This window comes from Triticum dicoccoides, chromosome 6A, assembly GCF_002162155.2.
Source record: "Triticum dicoccoides isolate Atlit2015 ecotype Zavitan chromosome 6A, WEW_v2.0, whole genome shotgun sequence".
NCBI lineage: Eukaryota > Viridiplantae > Streptophyta > Magnoliopsida > Poales > Poaceae > Triticum > Triticum dicoccoides.
In genome coordinates, this window is record NC_041390.1 from 145115643 (window position 1) to 145127178 (window position 11536).

The 11536-nt window shown below is 49.9% G+C and overlaps 1 long non-coding RNA gene across 2 annotated transcripts; it reads left to right on the forward strand.

Moving 5' to 3' along the window:
* Window positions 1-8749: 8749 nt before the first annotated feature.
* LOC119316320 lies at window positions 8750-10588 on the forward strand. 2 transcript variants are annotated; one of them, XR_005152871.1, is made up of 2 exons: window positions 8750-9890; window positions 9970-10588. It is a non-coding gene; the product is annotated as an uncharacterized LOC119316320 (long non-coding RNA). The 2 variants fall into 2 exon arrangements; XR_005152872.1 differs by having other exon boundaries at window positions 10166-10588.
* Window positions 10589-11536: the final 948 nt, after the last annotated feature.

Here is an 11536-nt window from a genome sequence, read left to right on the forward strand (position 1 = left end):
GTACATACTCGGTTTGTTGTCCAGCGCCGCACCCGCTGCTGCCCTATGCAGCTCGTTGCTGCTGCGCCCACCACCACACGCCACTCCCTGCGCCCACTGCGGCGCCCCCGCTTACGCTGCAGCCTCCTAGCGTCCGCTGCCACCGCTCCCTGCTAGCGCTGCTAGCTGCTTGGCGCGCATGGCCTTACCCCTGCTGGTGCGTGCTGTGCTAGCTGCTATTGCTTCTTCTTGCTGTGCTTCCGCCGCTGCTGCTTAGTACTTCTGCCGCTAGCTACCACTACCTCCTGCTGCTGGCTGCGGCTGCTTTGCTAGCTGCTGCCGGCGCCGTACCTCTGCCTGCTGCCGCGCCTGGCCGCCGCATCAAACGCCCAGCCACCACCGTCGCGCCTGCCTCTACCCGCCGGGCGCCGAGCCGCTTCCGCCGGGGCCGCTGCTGGCCGGGGTCTCGCCCTGCTCTGCCATCCCCTGTGCTGGGCGCTGAGGCCGCCGACGCCTCCTGTGTCGTGCATGCCGGCCAGTGGGAAGCCCAGTCGTGGCCACTGCAAAACGTGGCTGGTGGCCCATTAGAGAAATCTTAGCGACGCGGGCCAAGGCAAAGGTCCAGCTGAGCAACCTACGGTCAACAACATACGGAAAACGAACCAGGTCGGACGGACGGACGAACATGCTATTAATATTACCTCGTTTATATTATGATTTTGTCTATACGAATCGTAAAAGCGTATTACGACTGGGCGGAAGCGTATTGTGACGGTGAACCCACGGAGTCAATCCGTGCTTTATTATTAGGGAAAGATATATATATATATATAGGGATATATATATATAAATATATAAATATAAGATGCGGTTGCAAAATGATAGGATCATCATGGGTGTGCCAGGGGCCACGACCAAAGTGGCGACCCTGAAGCAAGCGCTGTCCGAGGCCGAAAACAAAGTGGCCAAGGAGCGCACCGAGCGGGAAAAATAAGAGGCACGGATGGGCGAGGTGCAGCAAGAGCTCCAGGCTCTCGTGAAGAAGCATGAGGCTTTGGAGCTTGACTCGAAGACGCGAGAGTCCGACCTTGCTGCGGCCCTCGAGGGCACAAAGCATGCCAAGGCAGAAGCCCAAAAGTCCCTCCAGGAAATTGAGGCGACGTGGAAGATAGCGGCGGGTAAGGCCTTCAATATGCAAAGCAAGCATGTGAAAGTAAATTACTTGTTAATTACCCGAGTCCGGAGGTCTCCAGGAGCATTCGCAGATTTGCCCCGCAGCGTGTTGGATGCCGCAAAATATTACCAGGCCGAGGAGGGAAGCTCGACGGAGAAGTTGTTCTGGTCTCAGTATACTGGGACCGAACACCCGATGCCTATGAGCGACCAGCTGAAGCAACTGGTCGAGATGCACAAGGCGGCCGAACAGGCCATGAGGGGCCTTATAGTCTGGATGTGGCCTGGCGGCTCCCTTCCCAACAGCTACTTCGACCTGGTGAGGCGACTTGTGGACGCCTGCCCGCGACTGGAAGTCATCAAGCGGTCCCTCTGCATCGAAGGTGCACGCCGGGCTTTTACCCGTGCGAAGGTGCACTGGGGCCAAGATGGACGCCGAGAAGCTGGTGAAGGAGGGGCCACTGTAGGGCAAGGAGCATCGCCACCCTGAAATGTATTATGAGGGTGTCCTGAAGGGTGCCCGTCTTGTGGCGGACGAGTGTGCGAAGGATGTAATTTTTGAATGAACTTGCTCTTGTGATCCTGTATTATGAAAACTTGTTCATGTGCACTATGCAACGCTTGTTTGAATTTAAAATATTACCTTCTGTGCGGCTGTTTATCAAATCTGAGAGATGGTCAGTCGTTGGCTTCTGCCCCCATGCCACGAGTGTTGGGGTGTTCGGGATAAATCTGAGCACTCTTTTTCCCATTGTTGGGTCCTTTGAAGGAGGTGCTCAGCACAGAGAACAAGGCAATCGGACTATAATGCTTTATCACTCTCACTTAGCCATAGAAGTCTACAATTTTAAATTTTGGCGAAGCCCCTAGTATTCGGAAGGCCGAATTCGGGGCGCTATACACGCCTAAGCCGGACAAAGCCGACTCCTCGCCCTAAGCGGCATAAGTCTTTAGGGACTCGAGACCTCTCGAACAGCGACCAGCTCTCGCCTTATCATGACAGTCAGTTTTAGCTTTCTCTACTGAGGTGCTTAGCCCAGATGAACCGGGGCACAATCGCAATAGTTCTCCCAGTGCTACCTTAGTCGATATAGCAGAACGTAAGGTACCAAAACATGGGAGCCGGGCAAACCCAACTATTGACCCAAGACATGATTCGGAGCTGATGCATATAATGCTATAAGTTCGGGGTGTCGCACTGTCAAAAGTGTTCGGACTTCTCACACCGTATTATGGGGTACGCTTAAGCCCCTGGCGTATTGGTCGTACCAGAGTGTACGGGTGCTGAATGTCATGAATGAACATATATATGTAAAAAAAGAAAGAATAGAGAATGTGGTAATAGTCTAGTGCTATGCATTGTGTATTCAAAAGGGTGCGTCGAAGCAGAATGATACAAGTAGTGCGATAAGCAAAAAGTAGGACTATTTGACATGTCCCCTCCAAGGGCAACCTGAGGAATGGTATTTAAAGCAAGTATTTCACTCATTATCAGAGACCACCTGGGAGTTCCATGGTGCGACATAGCTTTCTGCCTTCTTGGTTGTTGCATCGTGTGTCCGGCAATCGTACTGCCGGACGGGGTTTCCAGAGATTGAAGTCCTGAAAGAGAGAAAAATAACAAAGCGGGAAGCCCCTAGTGCGGTTGACCCGCGTCTTGGGGTGTGCCGTAGTCGTGCCCCCCTCCCCGCCTGTGCCCATGGTATTTTCAATGCGTAATTATGTACGCGTGGCAAAGATTTCGCCGTTTGGCTGGTACTGGGGTGGGGGCCATATTGTTATGCAAGCTCGGAACGTGCCAGGCGGTCTTGTTGCCGATTACTCCGGGCGCGCTTGAAGGTGTCCGGGTCTTTAATCGTCGAACTGGTGGATTGCCTTAAGAGGCTGCTTTGCGCTTCTGCTGCGAGGGCCCCAGTGTGCTCCTCCGTGCGGAGAGAGCGCTCTGTGTTTCCATTGACTGTGATGACCCCCCGATGTCCTGGCATCTTGAGTTTGAGATATGGATAGTGCGGTACCGTGTTGAATCTCGCAAATGCGGTTCGCCCGAGCAGTGCATGATAGCCATTGCAGAACGGGACTATATCGAAGATTAACTCCTCGCTTCGAAAGTTATCCGGGGATCCGAAGACCACTTCCAGTGTGACTGAGCCTGTACAATGGGCCTCTACACCTGGTATGACGTCTTTGAAGGTCGTTTTTGTGGGTTTGATCCTTGAGGGGTCTATACCCATTTTGCGCACTGTGTCCTGATAAAGCAGGTTCAGGCTGCTGCCGCCGTCCATAAGGACTCGAGTGAGGTGAAATCCATCGATGATTGGGTCTAGGACCAATGCGGCGAATCCGCCATGACGGATACTAGTGGGATGGTCCCTGCGATCGAAGGTGATCGGACAGGAGGACCATGGGTTGAACTTTGGGGCGACTGGCTCCAACGCATATACATCCCTTAACGCACGCTTCCGCTCCCTCTTGGGGATGTGGGTTGCGTATATCATGTTCACCATCCGCACTTGTGGGGGGAACCTCTTCTGCCCTCTGGTGTTCGGCTGTCGGGGCTCCTCCTCGTCATCGCTATGTAGCCCCTTATCTTTGTTTTCGGTGTTTAACTTGTCGGCCTGCTTGAACACCCAACATTCCCTGTTGGTGTGGTTGGCTGGCTTGTCGGGGGTGCCATGTATTTGGCACAAGCGATCGAGTATACGGTCCAAACTGGACGGGCCCGGAGTGCTTCTTTTGAATGGCTTTTTTCGCTGACCGGGTTTAGAGCCTTTGAATCCGGCATTGATTGTCGTATCCTCGGTATTGTCGCTATTGACGTGGCGCTTATGTTTGTTCCGACGTGACCTGCCATTGCTATCATTGGTATCTGAAGTACCGTGGTTCTTTGATATGTTATTGCTGCGAGCCAGCCAGCTGTCTTCTCCCACACAAAAGCGGGTCATGAGTGTCGTGAGGGCTGCCATAGATTTCGGCTTTTCCTGGCCGAGGTGTCGGGCGAGCCACTCGTCACGGATGTTGTGCTTAAAAGCTGCTAGGGCCTCTGCATCTGGACAGTCGACGATTTGATTTTTCTTTGTCAGGAACCATGTCCAGAATTGCCTGGCCGATTCCTCTGGCTGCTGAATTATGTGGCTCAAGTCATCGGCATCTGGTGGGCACATAAGTGCCCTGGAAGTTGTCGAGGAATGCGGCTTCCAGATCTTCCCAACAGCCAATAGATTCTGCTGGCAGGCTGTTGAGCCAATGCTGAGCTGGTCCTTTGAGCTTGAGTGGGAGGTATTTGATGGCTTGTAGGTCGTCACCGCGGGCCATGTGGATGTGCAGGAGGAAGTCCTCGATCAATACCGCGGGATCTGTTGTGCCGTCGTATGATTCGATATTTACAGGTTTGAAACCTTCTGAGATTTGGTGATCCATCACTTCGTCTGTGAAGCATATGGGGTGTGCGGCGCCTGTGTAGTGGGCTATGTCGCAACGCAGCTCGAATGAGTCTTGTCTGCTGCGTTCGGCCTAGACGGATTTACTTTTACTGTATCCGGTGTGACGGTTATCGTCTCGCGTAGTGGCGCGCCCTCGTGATCCGTAGATCGATCTTGCGTGTTTTGCTTTGTCCTCCAATACGTCTCGCAGGTCTAGCGTGTTTCCCCGTGCCCTGTCATTTTTATTTGAGTGGCGTCGAGGTGCGGGCTGAGTTTTTGGCTGAAATGCCTCTCTGTCACGGCCACGAGGTGGCCGATCAGCCGCATCATATGCTGGAGATGTAGGTTTTAATGTTTCCTCCTCCAGTCGGGGTAGCAACCTGCTCTTTGGGTAACTCTTGGAGGGGCGTTCGAGTTCATCTTCCTCGGCCGCAAGGACTTCAGTCCATCTGTTAGCTAGCAAATCTTGATTAGCTTGAAGCTGCTACTGGTTTTTCTTAAGGCTATTTGCCGTGGCTATAAGCCGGCGCTTGAAGCGCTCTTGCTCGGCTGGATCCTCTGGCACGACAAATTCTTCGTCATCGAGGCTTGCCTCGTCTTCGGAGGGAGGCATGTAATTATCATCCTCCGCCTCTCCACCTGCCGCTCTCTCAGGAGGGTTGGCTTCTCCATCCTCCTACTCTAAATCTTGCTGGAGGGGATTGTTGTCGTCTTCGGCACTGTCTGGAGTGCTATTGTCTCATGTGTCGGTGTCACCGCTTTTGCTTTGGCGAGACTTAGAGCGACGCCCCTGACGTCGGCGCTTGGGTTGCTTCTTGGAGGGGCCATCCTCCGCTGTCTTGTCGCCATTGCCTTCTTTGGGTGTGTCCACCATGTATATATCATATGATGAGGTGGATGTCCAATGCCCTGTGGGCAGTGGTTCCTCTTCATCTCCCGCATCGTCGTCTATACCATCGATGTCTTCGGAGTTGAAGTCAAGCATGTCGGTCAAATTGTCGACAGTGGTTACTAAGTGGGTGGTGGGTGGGCGACGAATTTCTTTGTCATCCGCATCCCAATCCTGCCAAACATAGTTCGGCCAGGACTCTCCTGACAGGGAGAGAGACCTTAATGAGTTCAGTATGTCGCCGAAAGGCGAGTGCTGACAGATATCCGCGGAGGTGAACTCCATGATCGGCGCCTAGTCGGATTCGATAGGCACGGGCGCAGGCGGTTCATGGTCCATGGCCGGGGAAGAATCCGGCAGTTCGGCGTCACGGCTCCCGTGAAGGGTAAGGTCGATACTCGTCTCGATCGCCGCTGAGAATATGGCCTCCGTGGCAGGGTCTATCCCCTCGTCCATGGATGGCGCAATTGGCTCCGAATTGAGTGTCGGAGCGGTTGCCGGTGCGGTCTCCTGAACACTGTCCGATGGTAGAGCTAAATCATGCTCATCGTGACCGTGCGACGCACTCGGCAGGGGCTCGAATCCGTTGAAGATCAAGTCTCCTTGGATGTCGGCCGTGTAGTTTAAGCTTCCAAACCTGACCTGGTGGCCAGGGGCGTAACTCTCGATCTGCTCCAGATGGCCAAGCGAGTTGGCCCGCAGTGCGAAGCCACCGAATACAAAGATCTGTCCAGGGAGAAAAGTCTCACCCGAGACTGCATCGCTATCGATGATCGAAGGAGCCATCAAGCCTAACGGTGACGACACAGAGGAACTCTCAATGAAAGCACCAATGTCTGTGTCAAAACCGGCAGATCTCGGGTAGGGGGTCCTGAACTGTGCGTCTAAGGTGGATGGTAACAGGAGGCCAGAGACACGATGTTTTACCCAGGTTCGGGCCCTCTTGATGGAGGTAAAACCCTACGTCCTGCTTAATTATTCTTAATAATATGAGTAGTACAAGAGTTGATCTACCACGAGATCAGAGAGGCTAAACCCTATAAGCTAGCCTATGGTATGATTGTATGTTGTCCTATGGACTAAAACCCTCCGATTTATATAGACACCGGAGGGGGCTAGGGTTACACAGAGTCGGTTACAAGGAAGGAGATCTACATATCTGTATTGCCAAGCTTGCCTTCCACACCAAGGAGAGTCCCATCCGGACACGGGACGAAGTCTTCAATCTTGTATCTTCATAGTCCAACAGTCCGGCCAAAGGATATAGTCCGGCTGTCTGGATACCCCCTAATCCAGGACTCCCTCACCCAATTTATGGTGTAGGGGGTGGGCTATTTATAGCCACTAGGCAACCCGACCTGATTTGTCCGAAATGACCCTGGGTCACTAAGGAACCGACACGTGTTCCAACGGTCAGATTTCAAACACACTCGGAAGCTTGACTTCTTTTTCTTCTGCTTCAGTGAAGATGGCGCATCTTCGGAGTCTGCGTCATCAGTAGAGTTTTCCACTGTAGCCCTCTGAGCAGCTATGTGAGAGAGAAGCCCATCGAAACTGGTGAAGGGGCCAATGACATTGGGATTAGGTTCACGTGTGCCATCCTGTGTTGGGGCAGAAGGGTCGTGGTTGAAGTTGAGTCCAAGATCCTTTTTGTTCTTGGCGGCTGACTCCTTGGCAAACTGATAGTTGCGCTTGAAGAGATTGTCTTCGCGACACCATAACATAGATGATGGGTCAGCATTCTCAGGCTTCGGTCCACGGACCATGCATGGGTAGAAGCCTTGGGCAATAGCTTCAGGCTTTGATTTTGGTTGCAGATTCCTGTACAATATGTCGCCCCATGGGCGCTTGATGGCATTCTTCTCAGCATGCTCGGTAGTGATGAAGTTGTACTTGAACCACTGTTCAGCCCAATATCTTCGGATCCACTATATCCGGGTCTTGCGCTGTCCGTAACTTTCCTCAGGATCTGACTTGTACAATTCATACAGATTCGGAGGCAGATCTAGAGTTGTGTTGCTTCTGCGCTGCCTGCCACCTTTCCTTGCTGATTTCTCTGTGGCCATAATATTCCGACTGATTGGCTTCAGAACAGTGAACGACTTTCGTCTACTGGTCACACAAGAACTGGCTTCAGGGGAATGAATATGATGTTGTAAAAACTCTGCAAATGAATGAAGACTATGAGAACCAACGGATTCTCCCACGGACATGTACCTGTGATAGCATTATAGGTGCGAGGGGAGGGGAAGAGGTCATATGCATTCTTAGAAGATTTTGAAGATAAATTAGTTTGAAGACATTGACCTCATAGAGCGAAGACATTCACTTATTTGAAGAGAGTCGGTTCCAGATTTGTACGGATCCATGAATAAGTACAAGTGAGGAATCTAACTAGTTATGAAGCATAAGTGAATATCCTTAGCATGATATGAGATGCAAATAAAGATAGATCCAGATTCAGAAGTATAGAAACCACTTTTGGTTGAAGTGGATGGATTTAACGAATCAAAAGGACAGTGAAAAGTAAGATTTAATTACCGCTAACGAACTGCTAGACGAGGCAGAGTTAGAAGCCGAGCAATTCAATCTCCCGCGCCCTATAATTTGGCGGCGGAAGACACCTACGGCGGTGGCAGAGAGGATGATGTCCGCGGTCGGCGTGAGGACGGCGTCGAAGAAGTCGCGGCAGCTAAGCGCTTCGTCTCTGGCGTCGACGCGAGCTAGCGGAGGCGCTAGGGTTTGAGCGAGGTGGCGAGGTGGACGAAAAGATTATGACCACGCGGTGTGTGTATTTATAAGGAAAGGGACTGCACAGCATAATTACGTAGGTGCCCCTGGCGATTCACATCTGAAGGACACGTGGCCTGCATGCAACTTATTGGAAGTTATTCCATGTTCCCACGCACACCTGGATTGTTAGGTGGTCGTTCCGGCTTCTCCGGTATTCAGGAAAAAGGGATATGGCATTAAAAATAGATTTAAATGTTTTTCTCTGTGTCTTCTGCTGACAAGGACTCAATGAAGACATATGAAAGATTTCAACAGAATGCATATGACTTAGATAGATAGAATTTGAGGTAGAAGCACAGAAGGGGTTAGGGTCCGATCACATTCACTTAGATCTGAAAAATTCAAGTATGAATACATAGCTATAAGTGAATGTTGTAGAGGACAGAACATGCATATATATATAGGGTGACACTATTCTAATCCTGGGATCAAAATAACTATTTGGATCAGGGCTGGCCCTATAAGGAGCCGCGGAGATGCTCCCGAACTCATAAAATTCCACCCGAACAGAAAAGGGAAAAAATTACACCACCCCCGCTTACCTTATCCACACTCCCGCATCCCCATTCTCACGCGGATCCTCCCCGCCGTCGACGCACTTCCATCTCCCCCAGTCGCCGCCCGCGCGGTTCCTCTCCGGTCGCCGCTGCCGTGGTTCCTCCGCCACCCCTTCCCTTCGCCCACCTTCCCTGCAACCTCTCTCAACCCTCTCAACAACCCGCCAGCCCACCTCCGGCTGCCGCCCACCCGCCGGCTTGCCGCCGCCCTTGCCTCCTCCCGGCGCGAGGCCGCCCCGCTTCCTCCTAGCGTGCCGCCGCCCCAACTACTTCCGGTTCGAGGCCACCGCACCACCTTCTTCCGTCGCGTGGCACCCGGTCCAGACGCGCTCCACCCGCCCACCCGGTCCCTGCGCTCCTCCCGCCGGCTCCCTCCGGTCCAGACGCGCTTCCCACTGCCGCCCGAGGCCACCGCGCCCCACCCCGTAGCCATCCTCGACCCTCGTCCCTGCCGTGCCCGTCAGCGAGGTTAACTATGAGATCCCTCCACGTCCTCTATACTCCACCTCCTTAATTTTCCTTGGATTTGATCTTAAAGAATGGGGAAGTAGCTCCGGTGGCTTCTCTTCAGTCCATGAACGAGGTTGCTCAGTGGGATGCACGAGCTGGGGAGGCTGCAGTTCGGCGACGCGTACACACAGTTCGTCGTTTGCCTGTGGCATCATCCTGCTGGTCAGTGACCAACGGAGCTGGCCTGAGGCGTGGTCTTGCTCGCCGGCGCTAGGCGCAGCTCGGCTGGAAGTAAGGAGCCTATGAAGTTTGGCCGGTGAGCCTATGCAGTCCGACGGCGCATGTGTGCTTGTGTCCTATTCACGAGCGTAGCGTGTGTGATGGTTGTGTGCACACGACAGCCACATGCGGTGTTAAGAGAAACCAAGCTAGAAGCAGAAGGCAATACCTTCATACGCGTGTGCACGCAAGAAAGACACAGAGAAGTTCAGGCAATGTGATGATGCAAGAGCGGCAGCATCCATGGCAACTCGAGTAAATTTCTTATGGTCATTCGAATAAAAAATGGTAGCGACTTCGTGGTGGCCGGCGTCTAGAATGCATGGTCAAAACTAGTCTGAGTGTTGCTAGGTACATTCGGAGTAATACATTTACACTTTTCTTTAGGAAGATATTTGTAAGTCTGAACATGGTGTTCCTTTCTCTTCAGGAAAGTATTTGCTTTAAAAAGAACTACATCTCGCCAGTCCAATTGTATTCTTCTTCAGTTAACAACTTCAACATGGCAATATCTTCTTGCAACTTCTACTGAGCTTAATACCAAGATAGTAGCCATTCTTTCGACTTCCGTACTTCATTTGTAAGAACCATTCTGGATTCCTAACAACATCTCTGCAATATTTCAGGAATTCTCGCTTCTTCCACAGCTAGCGAGATCAAAGGCCATTGTCGACAAAGCTAAGCTCGAGAGTGCAACTTCAGTCGAAGATATGCATTAGAGATTGCGAGAAGCTCTCACTAGTCTGGCTCTTCTGTTTAACTTGTGTCAACACATATGGCCTCTTCAGTTTGGGACTACAGCTTCTTTTGAAAAGTCACGACTACAATGACAAATAATGTGGCCATAGTATATGTTCTATGTGTAGTTTGTAATTTTCTTAGATGCCCCTTGGCTGTTAACACATAAACGTTGGTACTTGTGGCATATTATTTGTTATAACTGAGTCTGATCTGCTTCTTTCTTCCCAGCATCTCCTTGGTTGCTGTAATGTTGCTTCGTTTTGGTTGTAAAATATATGCGGTCTAATGTTTGTTATGTGTTTGAAAGATAGTGCAAATCTGGGTGGGGGTGTTCCTCACATATGTATGTTCTCGACATAGTTGAAGCTTCATAGAAATTTTTCCTTTTCAAAATGTCAGAAGTTCACTTGTGCAAAAAAGGTTCCTTAACCTCATTTACAGGAGAAAGTACACATAAATCCTGAGGTTCAAATTTTTAAACTACAATTGTTTGTGTCTGAAAGAACAAGTGCACGCAAGTTCAGAATTGGTAAAATTAGAACAAACATCAACACTAAGGAAACCTTCAAAAAAAGTTTGTTGAAAAAACTCCCTCCCCCCCTTATTTTGAAAGTTAGCACTAAAAAAATCCATGAAGTTCAAATAAGTTCAAATTAAAATAATAGACAACAACTCATATTTACAAAAAAGAAGGATGTTCCATTTAAAAAAAAATAAAAGGAGCCTCAAATTTAAAAAGGAGAGCAGTTCAATGTTACTATAACAATAAGATTTTTCTCGTGTCTAAAAACTGAAACCAAGAATAATTTTTATGGATTTAAAGCCTAGAGGTTCAAATTTAAAAATACAAAGAAGTTCAATGTTTATTAGAAACCGTAAGAAGATCAAATTAAAAAAAGCATCTCAAACAATTTCATATAAAAAGGGATTATCTCTGTTAAAAAAACTTAGAAGTTTATTTTAAAAATACATAATAGGTCGATGTTTATTAAGAAACTAGGATTTTTCTATTACTAAAAGAAATAACACCAAGTATAAATTGAAAAAACCAAAAAGTTCAATTTTTAAAAACAGAATAGTTTAATGTATATGAAAAACCCAGATTTTCCTCGCTAGTAAATAAAAAACCAATAAGTTCAATTTCAAAAAGTGGAGCGGTTTGATATTTATTACAAAAACTCGAATTTTTCCCGTTACTAACAAAAAGATTATCCTCCCCGTAGTTGTTATGCATCTACTACAGAAAAAATACATCG